General features: G+C 37.4%; 1 protein-coding gene and 1 non-coding gene across 2 annotated transcripts in view; one reads left to right on the top strand and one right to left on the bottom strand.

The window, feature by feature from the left end:
• Window positions 1–19,081, top strand: part of LOC134213562 (neuronal acetylcholine receptor subunit alpha-7-like) — a 396,467-nt gene that overhangs the window by 301,561 nt on the left and 75,825 nt on the right. The gene's annotated exons all lie outside the window — the stretch shown is intronic.
• Trnal-uag (transfer RNA leucine (anticodon UAG)) lies at window positions 4,724–4,803 on the bottom strand. Its single transcript has one exon. It is a non-coding gene; the product is annotated as a tRNA-Leu (tRNA).

The following is a 19,081-nucleotide window of genomic DNA, read 5'->3' as shown; positions in this document are numbered from 1 at the left end:
CAAAAATCAATCACTTGCGGGTTTGGATCTAATCCTCAGTTTGGACAAGATTTCACGCAGAGCGGACGCATCAATCAGCGGAGCGAACACAGCATCACGGAGGCGCTGGTAAAATTTTCAACGGAAATCCATCGCATTGGTGGTGGTCCTCGGTGTGTTGCTGCAGATCATTCAACCTCAACGAACCCGCATGTCATATGAAGAAATGTTTAACTACAAAAATAGCACTGTTGCGATCCAGTGCCGCCAGTGGCGATGTTTTTATTACATTACATTTATTAAATTACATTTATTACATTACATTTATTACAAATTATGGTGTCAGTTAGTTGTTGGAAAGGTGCATGTGGGAAAGAAAATTGGTTCTTCTCAGGACTAGCACTTTCTGAACAGAAAGATTTAATTGCGAAAATGGACTGTTTCGGTGTCATCGGTATTTGGCGTGGAAGCTTGGTTTCTGTTACTGGTTCCATCCATTCAAATTTACGGGCTTAATTTATTGAATACAAGAAAGCTGCTTTCCGGCGCGTGACCCGTTTTGATCCGGATGCCGCAAAGAGCGGATTAACCAACTATATTGCCACCAACAAATTATATGTTTTTCTGTTTATTAACAAGAGCTTTACTTATTATTTCCCATGTGATGACTATATTTACTACCTGGTAATCCCCCAGATGATTTTGAACCATAAAAATTGAAAAGTCAATTTGAGAACAGGTTTTTCTATGAACAGATCGTAAGTTTCGAGTGCAAGATGGATTTTCAGTTATGATTCGTTAAAAAATGACGACAAAGGTATACTTTTTCCCATTGGTAATAATTATTTTGAATCTCATGTGTTAGATTATGGCGTGATTACCGTGAAAAATGCTTTGCCTTTTTTGTATATTTGGTTTTTGGATTTTTTACAAAATTGCAAAACAATTTTTTTTCACTTATGATGCGTTTTCCAACTAGGACTCTTCGCTAAAATATGTAACGTGCCTTGTTTTGATTTGTTTTACGTAAAACCTATTTTTTTAAATCTTTTATTTATTTTTGTTGCATTTTCTCTCGCTTGCCACTGCCATGGCAAATAACATTCTCCGGACGGTCATTTGTGAGCGGAATCTCGGACCGGTTCGCGCGCGCCGGAAATCAGTTTTCTTATATCTAATGAAGTAATTCCATTTGCCACGCCCCTTCATTAATCGTTATGAGTGCACATTATATTTACATCCATATCAGATCACAAAGGGTGGGGCTAATGGGCCTCATTTATTGAATACAAGAAAGCTGCTTTCCGGCGCGCGAACCATTTTGATCGGGATTTCAAAATAAGCGGTTCGACATCTGATGCAGCGGAGCGGACACAGCAGCACGAAGACGTGGGAAGCAGTGGCAGGCAATGCTGAAAATTTATTTCAAATGGTGGAGGCTTAGCGAAAAATCATCGACAGTTTCAACGCAAGGTGCCGACAAGCGTTTGGATGCAGTTATTGGAAAGGCGCATTGGGAAAAGAAAATTGGTTCTTCTTAGGACCAACATTTTGTGGAAAGAAAGAGTTAATTACGAAAATAGACTGTTTCGGTGGCATCGGGTTTGGCGTGGTAGCTTCGTTGCTGTTAGTGATTCCATCCATTCAAATTCATTGCATCATCTCTCCCCCACCGCGCTATCAAATTCACTATTTACGATTGAGTTTTGCACTTTGAAGAAAATTTATTTCGGATAGTCGGATCAACCTTCTTTTGTATAAAATGGTGGCTTTTGTATAATATCAAAGAAGACGTCACCTCAGTGGAAACTATCTACAGCAACCACCCATCGGTGAACGTCGCTCGGACAGACAGATACCAAGAGATAATGTTTTATAATATGAAGAAACTTCGTCTGGAGTCAAATTTCTGTTGTTATTCCTTGCAACAATACGCATGATAACCAACATCTCATAACCAAATTTAGAATCTGGCAAGTAAATTTCATAGGATTCTTAGAATTTGACATTCACCGAACGGTCCGTTGTCTGCCGAATCCCGATCAAAATAGCTCGCGCGCGCCGAAAAGCAGCCTTTTTATATCTAATGAAGTAATTTCATTAATCGTTATAAGTGCACATTATATTTACACCTATATCAGATCACAAAGGGGCGGGGCTAACGGGCTTAATTTATTTTAAAATTTAAGAATGCTGCTTTCCGGCGCGCGCGAGCCATTTGGGTCGGGATCTCGCAAAGAGCGGTTGGACAAAATTTGATGCAGCAGTACGAAGCCATGGGTAGTAGTGGCAATGCTGAAAAATTTATTCCAAATGGTGAAGGCTTAGCGAAAAATCATCGACGACTGTGTGTAATTAATTCTTGAAGTTCTCTTCACTTTGCCACGTACGCTTCCATCGCGGGCGAAAACCAAACGTCAAATAAATATATTTTGGTTTGGTTTGACGCTACTTTTGATTTTGCTTATTTCTCCTTTATTCCGGACATTTTTGAGGATGGTTTTCTCTAGGGTTGTGATGTCCTCCAATGGAAACCAGTCGAGTGGCTTCAGCGGTGATGAGGCCGATGAGACATGTTAATTCCTTGGTTGGAGACTATCTAACTGGGAGCAACTTTTCGACTTCTTGATTCAGTTGTCCTCCGAGCAGTTTGCTCAATGTTAATATAAAGACACAAATTATCATGGCATATGACATCAATTTCGAATTGCTACGTAGTCCTACGTCACCTTTGCGTACAACCCGATTGGGCTGCACCTTTGAGTTTTTTTAAATCTAGGAAGAAGTTCTTACAACTCATTCTAAGTTACTCTTGGGAATTCCTTCAGAATTTCGTCAAGGAATTCGATCATTGATCCTCCAGGGCTTCTTTCGGGAATAGTTTTTGGAATTCCTCCGTAAACTTCTTTAGCCACTTTAGTATTTCCATGGATAATACCTTTAGGAAATCTTTCGGGCATCTTTTCATCCAGAAATTCTTTTGAGAATCGTTCGGATTAAAAAAATATTTCGGAAATTTCAGTTGCAAAATGTCTTTCGGATTTTTTTTTGGATTTTGTGTTAGTATCTCCTCTGATAGTTTCTTCAAGATTTCCACCGGAAAGTATATCGTTCTGTAATGAATTTTCGAAACAATTCTTCCAAAAATTTCCCGGAATGACTCCTGCGGGAAATCCGGAAAGAAATTTTGTACGGTCTTGTAGTTTTTCTGGTGGGACTTCCGAAGGAATTTCTGTAGAAGTTGCAAAGGTATTTCCGATAGTAACAATGTGCTAGAGAATTTGTCAAATTAATCCTGTAGGAGCTTTCAAACAATCTCTGGAGGATTTTGTGGAGAAATTATCGAAAAAATTGATTCCTTGAAGAGATTTCTTGTAAAATTTAACAAGGAATTTTCTACGGAATACCCGAGGAAATATTGAACTGAATTCGCGGTAAATTTCCATGAAAACTTCAGCATTTTCTTTGGAAATTACTTCAAAAACTTCTTCAAGAAATTCTTCAAGATTTCCTCTAGGAATCCTCACAAAAAAAAGTTCAGGATTTTTAGTAGGGTTGCTTCAAGAATTCTTTCGAAGGTTTCTCCAGGATTTAGGGAGGCCAGGGACTGACCAGGGAGGTCAGTTTTATTTTTCGGAAAAATGTTGGCACTAATAACTTTGCTCTAATCGCCTCGCGGTTTTCAGCATGGCATTCTGTATTTTATTCTGCACCAACTGAATGATTATCAAAGTGCTACATCGGATACTGTGCCATCTACCACCAAATTACTGTTTTTTGATGTTTCCCCAAACATTTGTCCATAAATACTTCCAATAAGTTTAGCACCTCGCAAACGTTAACCGATTGGTCTGAAATTTTGTCCAAAGCATCAGGGCATAAAATAAAACGGAAAAGGGGGGCGGCCCTTAATTTTTTTTTTGAAAAAGTGTTTTTGAGCCATTTTAGTTCATATTAGTGTTAGCTCACACTGTCACATCACTTATAATTGTGAATCCATAACTACACAACTACCCATAAACAAATGTTCCTTCCTGTGAATTTTGTAGAGACGCAAAAGTAAACACGGTCTCTAAATAGCGAATATCACATACATTCACATGTATCTTCTATTTTCATAACTGTTCATGAACGTGACCGGCACCGTTATTGATTTTTTCTTGGGTTATTGAAACTTGCACTGTGAGAATGTCTGTCAGCCTTTCAGTAGATTAATTGTGCAATTTCATTGATTCTGATCAATTATGCAGTACCAACCAAGACGTAGAATGTAGTTCAACATGTAATTTTGAAAGCTACCAATTGTCCACCAATTACTATTTTTATTCTTTTTTATTCACCGCAACCATTTCCCGTTTCTACTAACATTGCTTTTATAAGGCTTAGTCCTATAAAATAAATGATATTCAAACACATTCTTTAAAAATAACGAACAAACATTTGAGCTGGCGCCTCTATTATATGTGAATTGTTGTAAAATATGCTTCTCAGTTCCAATTTTTATATTTGTTTCAGTTGCCGAATATACACCCTATCAAACGCCTCTTGCAAAAATATGCGAGTAACTAGCTATAATTTTACAACTACACTGGATTGGATCTGTCCTTATGATGATGAATTTGATTATGTCATTATTACTTATAAAATACTTGAATTAGGCATAACAACCTGATTTGTTACATGCTCCTTTTCTTCGAATTGTAAAACATATTTCATAAGTGTTGACAATCATAAAAAAAATTATTGACAGCGGTGGGATTCGAACCCACGCCATTTCTGACTGGTGCCTAAAACCAGCGCCTTAGACCGCTCGGCCACGCTGCCTTCACGCTTTGGCAAACAACCTATTGACGTTCGTTATCACTAGCCATAGCCACTTATCACCTTACACTTCGCGATTAAACGGTCAATTATTTCAGCACATCGTTAGCTCACACGTAACCGCGCGATTGAATTCGACCGCAAATCCATTATCGTTCTTCGTTCACCCTCTCAATGGCTGTTATTCTTTGGGCTGTTCAACTCCGTAGCAATGTACCCTCGAAGCATTCGAGTCTCAGCCAATTTCTCTTCTACCTTGTTCTTACCAATTAGCAGGGGTGGTGATTTCGGCAAATGGATCCACATGTAAAATTCATCCACCCGCACAGATACCTTCTGATTTCACAACTCACCATCACCCAGTTCCCTGTGCCCTGTGCCCAACCCATCGTGGCAGACAGGTGTAGAATTTCCAACCCGGGTAGGTCTTCCGTTTTCTTGCAACCTGGAGTGGGTGGTCACGGGATGAATGAACAGCGATTTAAAATCATTTTATTATTATAACTTTAATCACTTCTTCGAGGCGGTAGTATTATTTCAGTAGCAGTAACAGCAGCAGCTGTTGATGCTGAGCGCAAAGAGCACACAGCACAGAGCACCTTTATCTTCATTCCGCTTACACACCCAATGGCCCCAGCAACACACAGTGGCTGAGAGGTTGAACTTATTTTAGAAGTGAGTGCAACATGTTTAGATTTATTTCGGCCTATTGAAGCTGTGTCATTAATATCCCAATCCTCAATAAGGTATCTTCAATCGTTGAATATTAATATACTTTTGAATTTAATATTGGTTTACAATTGTGTAAACAAAGTGGTGTAAGTGACAAAAACTCAGTTTGGAAAAAATGGGTGCGAAGTTTTTCAATATTTTTTGTTTCATACAAATTGTATGGTAGTTAAAAAAATACGAATTTTCTGTGAATTTTCACATTTATTATAAACATCGTACAAACTATATCAATATATTTCCGCTAAGCTCTAGAGCCAAAGCATATTTTGCTATAGTCAACTCAATATTGAACAAAATGTCACTTACACCTCTCTGCTTCTAATGAGGGGGTTATAGATTGCCTAAAATAACATCATTTGTGATTTTGTCGTTGCGATTTCATTTTGAATTGTGGAAACGTGACTATCGGCGAGCATTTTAATAACAAAAAAAAAAATCATTTTGGGAGTACTGAAAATAACAGATTGAAGGCCTTCTTGTTTTGCCTAACACTTCAAGGAAGTATTTGAAACAATAACTGTTCTTTCTCAAGATTTCAAGTTGTTTGTAAAGATTTTTACGTGCTTTTCCGGAATAACCCGCCACTGTGTGCCACTCTCGCCAGAGACCATTTACGATACATGCACATTATCGGTCTTTCGAGCTAGGAGAGGAACGTTGCTGCCATTGATGTTTGCTTATGTTTCTCAATGAATTGCGAAGTCCTTTCCCATTCTCCTTAGTTCTAACTCCAACATGGGTAATGGGAGCAAGGGGTGCAATGAAACTCATTTTGGCTATCAGGTCTTTGACTAACTGGATAAGTTAGTTTTCGTTGGCTTGTGCCTAGTTTGCATATATTCATGGTAGCTATTAGGATTCCAGAACATAGCCTAAAATTAGGGTCCGGTACATTATAGACTATAAAATGAAAACTTTAAAACTACCTCTTTCACTTGATTAAACTGAATTCAAATTATCTAAATGAATGACGCTGTTACATTCATATATTATGTATTTGATTATAGTATGAACTGAACTCTGATAATAACAGTCTATGAGTAGATTAATGGAAAATAATCAAATGGACTTGCACAGCTAAACAGCTGCAACTCTGTCTGAGTCAGGGATCCATGTTGCCCTTCTATCGTTCCTGTACAGCATACCTACCACTAGCGGCGAGCAGATTGCGGATAGGTCCATGTCAGTAGTTATTAAGGATAGCGGCTGGTATTCTGTGCAAGAGCTAGGGAATTTCGTCATTGCTAAAGTGAAAGGAATGTACTTATGTAGCAATACGGATCCGTTGCACGTAATCAAAGGACTTTAGGCGTACTCTAACTAAGGCACCTAAAAACAAATTATTGTATAAAACTTTGGCATATACAATTCTGTTTTAATCAAAGAAATGTAAGCTTTTTATACAGATACTGTATTGAAATAACATACAATTGTTAGATTTCAATACAATGGTTGTATTGAAATCTTTAAAATCTGTATACTAGAGTGATTCAATTTTTGACTTTTTTGCTCCCCTTTGCTTAAACGCGATGTGCTTCAGTAAAGGTGTGGGCCAAAGTCCTCTATGTCTGTATTAGTCGAAAAAATAACCAAAACATTGCCACCCACAGTGGGCGGGCGGAGTGAAACGTCACGTCTGTTATGAAAAATGTACTGAGTATGCCAGACGTGACGTCACATTCGGGCGCCATCGGCCATCTTCGGCAACCCAGCTGAGAGTTTCTCTCTCAAAAGAGCGAAAATTCGTTGAACAAATACTACTTTAGGGTTTGGCCCACACCTGTAGTAAAGCACATCGGCTTAAACGATTGGTTTTGTCATTTTAAACCACCTCCAAAATTTTTTGTTAATTTGAATGTAATTTGATTGTGCACGTGATATCTGAATATTGTATGGAAATTGAACCACTCTACTGAATACAGTTTCTGTAGAATTCTTATGCAGAACTGTATTTGAATCTGGCATCCGCTGCTTGGGTATGGGAGCCAATCGATCCAATATGGAGGCTTCTTCAAGTCAACATCGGGCGATTTGTTGTTGTTAAGTAGAGTAGCGTGTGGCGCAACGATGCCCAAAAAGGTTCAGTTTGGGATTTTTGCCTTTCTCGTACAACAAAGTTGTACCAGAAAGGCTTTCATTTCACTCCCAAAACGTACTTTTTATAGAGCGCTTGTAGACCCATAGTATTATATACCATTCGATTCAGTTCGACAAACTGAGCAAATGTCTGTCTGTCCGTGTGTGTGTGTGCGTATGTGTGTGCACATTGAACATTAGACAATTTTTCTAGTACTAAACCTGAATCGATTTTGCTACAACAAGTTGCATTCGATGGGGAATGTTTTCTTCTTGTTCGCTATTGAATTTCATAATGATGGCACGTCTCAAAAAATAGTAAATATTCAAAGAGTTATGAGACATCATTATTTCGTAACAAATAAGCTATCGATTTTCTAGGTTATGTTCTCCCAAGACACAATTTATTTGAAAGCGGCACACTGGCAGCATAGAATACACAGCTTACACGGAAGAAAAAACTTCACAAAGAAACATAGAAACCCATTAATGAGTTAAAAAGTACCTATTTTAAGATTTCATGAATCCAGTTTTCCGCGAGCGGTAATGGCCGCCAGCTTGCTTGCGGTTCAGTCTCTGATTTGACGTGTCTGGAGGTAAACTGCACCCACAGCTCCGAGCATTCTGACCAATGTTGCATATAAGAAGGTTCTGATTCAGTGAATTCAAGCCTTCTTATATATCACAATGATCAAAATGCTCGAATGGTGGGTAGAGCTGTGCGCCGCCGCGCCGCGGCCGCCGACGATTTTTTGGCGCCGCCGCCGCCACCATATTTGACCGGCGCGCCGCTGCAATTTTTTGACCGCGCCGCCGGTGAATTTTAGGCGCGCCGGTGAAATAATTTGGTCTTGGGGGTTCATATATCCTTCCCTAAATTTGTTAGAAGAAAAATTCCGTTCAAAACCCTATACGTTTGAAAAATTTCGGCTGCGCCGCTGCAAAACAAACTTGTACATCGAACCTCTTTTTAGGTCACTTATTGGGAGGACGTAAAACGAATATTATGAAAAACAGATTTTTTTTTCATATCACTTGTATTCTTTTAAATATGATACAACATTAAGGTAATCCAAAGACATAAATTAGATTTTTTTTTTGGGGCAAGAAACCACTACGTCCACTAGTTGAACTTTTGTGGTGGATATGTTATAGCCAAATGTTTCAAGTCTTTCAAGTATTTCCTGGAGTTCAGACTTCCACACCTCCACGCGTACACTAATATATTTCGGCCTTTTGGTATGGTACATGCTACCAGCTGACCATATATCAATATTCCTAGCGATTCATGAATCAAATTTTACATATCTTCAACATATGTTTCATTTCAGGTACCCAAGAATTCCCTGAAGTATATGACTTAAGGTTCACACGCATAACGAAAGATCTATTAGCTCCTTTTAGAAATGAAACATGCTCTTAGTGATCATTTGAATCTAATTGGCTTAGAATATATTGGCGTAACTACAGGGGGGCTAAGGGGGCTATAGACCTAGGATCTGGCTAGCCCCCCCAGCAAATTTGTTACTTTATATAAGTATTGCACATATCTAGTCCACTGATTATATACGGGGGTAAATGCAGAGAAAGGATTGTCTTCATTATCCAATCCCTCTTTTCGAAACACTACAGCAAGTTGAATCTATTCGCTCAAGTTTTTGAACTTCCAGCAATTGTTATAAGGCTTGCTCACGACAAAATCTGGATCCCTTTAAACACGTTATAACTTATGAAATACCAAAGGAAATACCTCATCATCATGTGAATTTAAAAATATATTATTTACTAGCAGGCCCGATGAACTTCGTTTCGCCTAAAATGGATTTATTCTCTGATTAGCTCTCGAGTTATGAAGAAATTGATGATTCATTTGTACGGGAGCCCCCCTTTCCAAAGGTGGGAGGGGTCTGGAACCATCTTAAGAACCTTCCCCGGCCTCAAAAACCTCTGCATACAAATTTTCTCGCCAATCGGTTCAGTAGTTTCCGAGTCCATAAGGGTCAGACAGACAGAAATTCATTTTTATGTAGGGGGAATGACGGCTTTGGCAGGTTTTGTTCTATTATTGGCAGGGGGGTTTTTGTCGACCAAATTTTATTAAATTTGGCCACAATATTCTTTGATATGCAAAGAATGTTTAGACCAAATTTGAGCCTAGTCAGTCATAAAAAAACCCCTGCCAATAATAGAACAAAACCTGCCAAAGCCGTCATTCCCCCTATATAAAAAAGAAGAAGAAGAAGAAGTAGATTAGTATTACAAGTACCTAATGGATAATGGACAATTCCTTGAGATTTTCAAGTTTTTCCAGGTTTTGTAAGTAATTGTTATCTAAATCGAGCGTATGATCTTAACCTTCCTAACTAATACCAATCCTAAAAGCTGCAGCGCGTTTTAATTATCACTGTAGGCTTCATGAGAAAGGTTCGGTAAAACTCTTAGATTTCAAGTAGAGGTAACTAAAAGTTGAATAAGAAAGAACTTTGTTTTCTTTCGGATGGATTTTAGAAACTCCGCATACTATTTAATTCTCTAAACTCCTATTGTCGCTGCAGCAATGAAATGTCTCAGTAGTCGTGAAACAGACCTACTGAGAGAAAATATGTGTTAAATGTTCCTTTGTGTAAACAAATGCTCCTATAAGTTAATTCGTTTCAGTTTTTTTTAACTAAATTGAAAATTAACGACTAATAAGTTGTATTGGGATGTGAAACTGATTTTTTTAAATAATCCTAGAAGTTATTCCAACAGAAAAGAGAGGTTAGATTGTTGTGGTCAGATCGCCGTTTGAAAGCTCGTAGGAATTGTCAGTCCACTGAATTGAAATCTGGCGCAAAGAGTTTAACCAACTAATTTATCCAATATTTAATTTATAATGTATTCTAGGTTCGAGGCAAATCAAAAAATCCTTCAACAATCAGGATCGTGCTTCACATTCTATTTACGGCGAGCGCAACACCTATGGTTTTCTGAACCTATCAAGAATTTTGGGAATCCCATGAAATTTCTATATTTTTGTAACAGGGCTGAGCGTCGATGAACATCATTTGAAATATTTAAGAAATCCATTGATATCTGGTAGACCAACAATATACATCAGTTGAATCGAGCGAAAATGGTAAATTTTCTGTGTTATGAGTGTTAAAATAGAAAAGTTTTAAAAAAAGTTAGCCCCCCTAGAATTTTTCATTAGTTACGCCAATGAATATAATGCATGTTTCATTCCAAGGAATCCAAGAAATCTAAGAATTGGAATACAGGCCTTAAACTGCCCATGATTTCATAGTTGACATATCAACCATTGCATTTTCGCAGGTATTTCGAATAATTTAGGGACAAACATCGCAAATTTAAAACATTTCAACCCGTCAACAATTAAATGAGAGTTGGAATAAACAACGTATCGATATTGCAGCGGTTGAATATTCCTTATAAACGCGTAATAAGTTAAATTCGCTGAAATTTCAAATGGTTGATCCGTCAACTATGAAATCATGGGCAGTAAAGTCAATACACGTAACGAAAAATCTATCAGCTCCTTTTAGATATGGAACATGTTCTTCGTAATCATTTAAACCAAATTCTTTTTCCCAAACAATCAGATTTTTACGACTCCAACTATTTTTAAAAATTAAAACAATAATCGAAAAAATGCTATTTTCAAGTTTGGCTTAACATTTAACCGATCTTGAACCAAATTGGACATATCTTCAACATATGTTTCATTGCAGGTAATCCAAAAAGTTCAATTCTTCAGGTTCTTACGTGCAGCACTTTTCCATGTTTTGTTTTTGATTCTTAAATTAGTTAAAGGATTTGAAAAATTTGAGTTCTTTGGAAAAGTTGACCTTAAATAAGTAAAATAATCGACTAAAGCAATAAAAACGACACACCTGTGAAGGTCAATTGAATGCCTGTTCCATTCCAAGTCACTCACTCTAGAATTGGAGTACATGTCTCAAGATCAATACGCATAGCGAAAGATCTATTTGCTACTTTCAGAAAGTTTCAGAGGTAAGCCAGCCGAGGGCCTCTTAAAAAAGATATTAATGATAATAATCTTGCATTATAGCTACGCATAATGGAATGGTCTGGAATAATACATACTTACATACTTCTAATTTGGTTCTACAGATTACAAGGCACATTGTCAATTTTCAAAAACAGATAACATCCGTTTCCGTTAGGATACACGTGCAGACCATAAGGCCTAAACTCCAGGGAATTCTTGGACGCTCATCCAATTTAATTCTACGGAACACAATCAGCATAAACGATTTAAAAAGCTTGCAGCTCTCAAGGAGGTCAAGTCAAGACCTATACTCCAGGGAATTCTTATATGAACTGGGATGCAATAAATGTTGAAGGAATATCCATTTTTATTCTATGTCGGTAGAGACAACTCCTTTCTTATTGTTCTTGAAAACTGGAGAAGAATACGTTGTGTTTATTTTTTAATTTGCTCGAAAGAAGCTTAGGAAACCGAAAGATTGTAAGTCATTGTATTTTAACGACGGAGGTCATCATGTCGAGCAGAATCGTAACTCTCAGTTGACGGGGTTAGAAGCAGAGGGGTGTAAGTGACATTTTGGTCAAAATTGTGTTACTATAGCAAAAAATGCTTTGATTCTTTGCGGCAATGTCTTGACATAGTACAATGTTTAGAAAAAATATGAGAATCCACAGAAAATAGGTGATTTTTTGAACTTTCATACAATTTGTATGAAGCGAAAAAATATTGAAAAACTTTGCACCCATTTTTCTCTCAAAACTAACTTTTTGTGACTTACACACCTTTGCGCCACCCTCAGTTGTTTGATGGAACTCAATAAAGAAGCCCCCCAAACAAAATTTTCTCGCTATGCCACTGATTCACCGGATATTGTAGCATTTCTGGCAATGACAAAACCACTATTGAACCATTTCACAAAAATTAGTTAGAAATATTGGCGAACACCTTTTTACATAACTGGTACCAAACCAGAAAGTGCTCTTAGTACCATTTTTCTAAAAAATTTCTTCTCTCGGAGTTTCTCAAAACTCATTTCTGAAAACTCCGCTATCAGCGAGTCTTTTTACTGGAATTCTGAAGAATTTGCACTCAATTTTGAGAAATTACCCCTTTGAGAATTTTGGAAACCACTTTTTCTTTAATTCTGTGCAATCCTTCCTTCAGGAATTCTAGGAAACTCATATTACAAGAATACAAGGTTTTTTCTGCCTTAGAAATTATGAGTTTTGATGATGTTCCCTGTACCCCTTCAGATATTATGGAGAATTCTTCCTCCAAGAATTTTTGTAAAATTTGGTCTAGATTGGATTTTTTCATGAATTCCGTACAAATTCTTTCTCAGGAATTATATACTGCAGCCTACCTTCTCAACTAAACCCTAATATACAAGAATTGTGAAATATTCTTGCTTCAGAATTGTTGGAGAATGTCTTCTTCAGAAACTCGGGGAATTTCATCCTACAAGAATTCCTTCTACTTAAATTTTCCGGAATTCTCATTAGGAAATTTTTAGGAATGCCCTCTCCAAAATCCCTTTCGCTCGAATCTAGAGAAATCTCTTCCCCAGAAAATAAGAGTAATTTCTCCTTCAGGAATTTGGAAAAATATATCCTCCTATATTCCTAGCCATAGACCAGATAATTCTTCTCTCTGATAGCACTGGGGATTTTTTCCCTCAAGAATAATGAAGAAATTGTCTCCTATGGAAAATAGAAAATTCCTTCGACGTGACTTCTAAAAGATTAGACTCTTATCCAAGAATTCTAGGGGGTTTTACTCACCCGGATTTTTAATTCACTCCAAGAATTCCTTATCTATGAGTTTTGGGGATTCCGTTATCCTGGAGTTCTGAGAAATAAATAATAGGTGTCTTAGATTTTCTGAATCAGAAACATATGGGAAATTTCTGTAGGATTCTCACGTATGTCCTGCTGGAATTCTCTCATCTGAACTTTTTGATGGACATTACATCTCCCATTTGAACATTGCCGTGTCGCAGTTTAGTGTATATTAAGCACTTCCACAGTTAATTGTTAGGTCTCTAAGTAGAATCACCATTTATGCATTCCTGTGTCATAAAACTAACACGGTTATACTCATATACATATGAAAATACCAAAAAGGAAGTCACACTTCAGATTTTTTGCTAGTGTTCTCACTAGGAATTACGCGCCCTCCTGGACGAACTATAGAATAATTCATGAAGAAAGTTCAAGAAGAATTTCTGGAGAAATCACTGAATTTTGAAGAATTTTGAAGGAACCTTAGGTGATTCTTCTCATGGTATTCCTGAAGGAGTACTTGACAGCCTTTGTACAATATAAATAAAACTTATTGCGAAACGGGCACGAGAAACGCAAATATTTAACGAAGGCATTTATCGTCATCCACCGACGAAAAGTTTGAACGATAATTTTGTACCGCGCCGATCCGAGCCGCCGCCGTCGCCGCCGAGAGCAACCGCGGCGTGGCGCCGGCTAAGCCGCCGCCGCCGTTAGAAAATTGCACTCACGCCGCCGCTGGGTCAAAGTAGATCGGCGCACAGGTCTAATGGTGGGTGCTGTTGACCTCCAGAAATGTCAAATCAGAGACTAACCCGCAGGCAAGCTGGCGGCCATTACCGCTCGCGGAAAACTGGATACACTGAAAATTCTCGTTTATTTTTTCAAAATGACCTAAGAAACATATTTTCATGAATGAATTTTAATATTGCGATCAACAGACCAATATGATAGCTTTTGATTGCAGTACACAAATTAATTCATGAAAAAAAGGTGACATGTTCTTTTTTAAAAGTTAAGCGTCATTTCTGTCATTTCTTTCCCCTATGGGCCGATGGTGAGCAGTGAGAAGTGAAAAGTGAGACGTGAGAAGTGCGAAGTGAGGAGTGAAAAGTAAGAAGTAAGAAATGAAAAATGAGAAATGAAAAATCACCGGATGATCCGAAATGAAAACAAAAATGTTTTTCCAAATTTAATCTAGGCTATCCTTTGAAAAGAGCTGAAATTTTTTTGCTAATATTTTCAAATGGATATAATAGAAAAACGTCAAGAAAAAGTTTTTGTTAGAAATTTTTTTCCCTTCAAAGTGCCCAGCTTGCGATGTATGGACGGTTGGTAGGGAACATAATCAACTATCTTGAGACAAAATTTCGTCCAAATCGAAAAGGGCGTTTTTTTGCAAATCGACTTTTAATTTTTTAAATCGATTTTTTTAGTGTAGGGTTCAATTTTGAGTTTTTCAAAAGGTTTTATTAGAAAGTTTGACTGATTTTGCGATAGTCACCCATACAACACTTTTTTGTAGGAAGGGTCGTTTTTCGATTATATCCATTTGAAAAGATCAGTAAAAACAAGTATGACCCTTTTCAAAAGATAATCTGAATCAAATTTGGAAAAACTAAGTATGCACTTTTCTTTTTACAGCACTTCTTAAATATTGACCAATAAATTTACAAAAAGTCAACTTAAACAATCAGAACACTTGCAAGTTCCCAAAAAGTTCTATTTTGGCTTTACGCATTTTATTACATACTTTACTTTACATACCGCATAACTTTTCAAAAGGACCTAAGTAACATTTTTTCATGAATACTATAGTACAGCAGAAAGTCCATTGCTGATAAACGTTCATTTCGAACAATACACCCCAGATTGCTGGTTAATTTTTTTTTGACATATACTGTGTCTCGCTCAAACCAACAGCGAATAATCTAGCGACTACTTTAACGAACTATTTAAGGAACAGCTACTTTAACCGACCGTGTCCATTTAGCAAGTACGGTGTTGAACATAATCTGGAGATTAAAATAATACTTTAAAAAGGATTTAAAAAAACTTAGCAAGTAACCGCACAATATTGAGTAAAACAAATTGAGAGTGTAGCATTTCCGCATGCGGTGAATGAATTTCGCACCGTGTATATAACTGACAGCATGAATGTTTGTGTTGCTTCTTTCGTGCTTTATTGATGATGCTAACCTCTCAAGCAAAGTTTTCCAAAGCTTCAAATGTGGAACACGAAAACTAATGGACGAACACACACGCGCTAGAGATCCGAAGCCGATGACTTTATCCGCTCGCATCAACACAGCTGTAAAAGTTTCATCGTTGGAAATAAAAATCGCATACCTACGTACATGCTTTCTCGTGCGCTCGTTACGTTTGCTGCCATTTTGTTTCATGCTTTGGAAGGAAAGAAGAGGCGGGGGTCTGATGTTTTGGTTGTGTTTTCGTAGTGTAGATGCAGTCTCCTTTCTTCTGCTTGTCGTTTATGGAGCTGTCAGTGTGGAACGCACCTATCTCTTTCTTTCCCATGATTCTTCTTATGGCTGTCAGTGCGGAATTTTCTATGTTGGCTACGAAATGAACTGTGGTAGAGGTATACAAGTGTCAGTCCCGTGAGAAGAGGCGTGTCATGACATGACATGTCATTCAGAATGGCTGCCTTGCGGCTTACAAACACAGTCAAACTATCATCCACCCCACCCACTCCGACATGCACAGATAAATTTGATTGATATATTGGTTACAAACCTGACCATCTTCTCACTAAAAAAGTAAATCTGGACTTAGTTCTAAGTTCAACCTATGCGGCGGTATGATGATATTATCTCAAAGCGCAAATTTAGATAAGATATAAGAGCAAGTGAACAAAGTGAAAAAATTCCCCCCCGTGGCGCACTATGCCAACGACGTCGCCGGTTTTAACACTCTGCATGTCGTCGGTAGCATCGTATGCAAGCAATCACTGATCAGCAGCAGACAGTGATGTCGATATGAACTATTGTGAAATCATAGCGGAAACATGTAAAATATCGATTTAATTAATCAATCTTTTCCTAACGCATTATGTATTGATGCAATAATCATACCTTATTGATTTTGTTTTGGGGTGCATTGTTAAAAATTGAAAAATCGGGGCAAAAAATGATCTTGTTATTGGTGCGTTTGAGCTGTTGGCAACAACAGTTGAGGATGTAAACATAAACAGCCAGCATCGTGAAAACATAATTCATAAATATTCACCTAAACCAAAGAAAAACTGATGCTTTTCTGACAAATTCCATCAGTTAATCCCATGCTTAGACTGTATTGATTAATACTGCTTCTAAATTGGGCTGAATTCTTCCGAATGCGTGCAATGTTTACTGTTGTCGGATGTTAACAAAAAATGAATCCCACGTGTATGCTTACTGAATTGGTATTGGAAGTGTCCACCACTACAAATCCGTGGTTGATGATTTTTATGACACAATCACATTGCAATTTGAGTGTCACAACGCTTCACCTTAAGGCTCTATAAACCGTAATCAATCCGATACTGACGATGATTTTATTCGAATCCGCACTAATACCAATAAAGTTTTGTACTAATTTCAATATTTTGGAGCTATTTGCCGACTTACCTCCATCATTGCATATTCATTACATGTTCATATTAATTTTCCACTTATCCAAATTAACAATTACTGAGTAATTGCTGGAAAAACGCTGAAAACTGCTTTTTTCCTAAGCCGAGATTCGCATTTTCATCGTACGCATACTAGCTCCGAACGTTAGAAGTAAACACATACACACGCACTTGATTTTTCACTTGATCTTTTTCCACTGTTTCCTTGATTTTATCACTCCTAAAACTCCTAATTCACTAACTGCATTTCACATTTTTCTCCAATCTTGACTTCTAATTAATTCACTTCACGTCCAAAAACTGACGGAAACTGCTTTCCAAAATTCGAAGTGAGAGACAAATTCGACGACCGTATTGTGAAAGCAATAAAATGCGGAAGGCTCAAATTCACTAGCGCAATAAGTGAAATGGTGAGTTCAAAATCTACGCGATGCAACTTCATTCAATCCGAAGAATACAACTTATACGCTAGCCAACATGCGAACAAAGGTGTGCATACACAAGAAAATAATTATCACCTCACCGTTGCCAGATTTATTTATTGGAAAAAATCTTTGCTGTTTGTCGGATTGAACAAATAAACCAGAAATAAATATTTAAACATGTTATGTAAGCTTCTGTTACATTCCAAGTGGGGTATACAATTTTTTAAACCGATAAATACCCATATATTTGATACACCGTGAACATGTGTTATGATGTAAAATAATCATTTCGTCAAGTTTGGCAACATTATGCATCAGCTGGCATATTTTTAACACCCCATTTCCACCCACCCCAGTTGTAAACAAAATTTATTTATCTCTGCTGCACTCTTCCCTACCAATTGCATCACTATTACAAATAAGCGATACAGTCATTAATTTTCAAAACATTGTGATGGAGTCTTGAGCCTTAAGGCTAACTGCTTTTTGGTTTGGGTGGTTTGGTTGGTTTGGGTGGAATGATGGTGTAGTTTGGGCATATGGGTGATTTGAACATAACGTTCGTTTTTATACACCTCCTTATTTCCATATTATGTGGCTTTTTGCCTTTCTCGTACAACTAAGTTGTACCGAAAGGCTATCATTTCACTCCGAAAACGAACTTTTTATAGAAGCCTCTGAGACCCATAGTATTATATACCAATCGACTCAGCTCGACGAGCTGAGCAAATGTCTGTCTGTCCGTGTGTATGTGTGTGTGTATGTGTGTGCACAAAAGCTATGAAAAACATTAGACAACTTTTCGTATAGTAATCCTTAACCGATTTTCTCGCAACAAGTTTCATTCGACAGGGGACAAAGCCTTGTTGATCACCATTGAATTTTATAACGATTGGTTATTGCGTTTCAAAGTTATGAAGAAAATGGTACATTGGACCATATAAACCCCATATAAGGTTGGTGTCTTAACTAAATGCGAGAAAGGCACCACCAACACTAGGTGGATTAATCTAGGTTTTTTTATTTATATTTATGTGAATTGTTGGTTTCATTTTCACAAATGTACTTGTACAATTATTACACAAAGGGATGCAAAATCAATGTATGACATACAACTAGTTTTATTGAACTTTAATATTACATTGGTGAAAAAACACTACGTGGGAATCAGCCCTAAACAATTGTAGGCGCAGCAGCGCGTCTGGAAAGTTAATCCATATGTATTTTTCAAAACGTTGCCGTTGCGCTAATCATTGTATTTACTATCGCTAATCATTGTACTATCGCACGATCGCATATTAGTAACATATGCATTTTTTCCTTTCTCGTACAACAAAGTTGTACCAAAAGGCTATATGACTGCTAAAAAACTTGATAGAAGGCCATAGTGTTATATACCGATCGACTCAGCTGTGTGTGTGTGTATGTGTACAAATTTTGTAGGCACACTTTTTAGAACTTGGAATTATCCGATTTACTCGCAACAAGTTGCATTCGACGGGGAATTGTTTGCAATTGAAAATGGTCCCGATCATTGCTTTTCGGAATTATTGAAAAATCATTGTTTTTCCCCAAAGGTCCCCCTTGAAAATTCAAAGAACAATTTTTTTTGAATGGTGGCAAG

Source organism: Armigeres subalbatus, chromosome 2 (assembly GCF_024139115.2).
Source record: "Armigeres subalbatus isolate Guangzhou_Male chromosome 2, GZ_Asu_2, whole genome shotgun sequence".
NCBI classification, from domain to species: Eukaryota; Metazoa; Arthropoda; class Insecta; order Diptera; family Culicidae; genus Armigeres; species Armigeres subalbatus.
The sequence above is the reverse complement of the archived record's forward strand: the minus strand, read 5'-3'. Positions and strand labels throughout refer to the sequence as shown.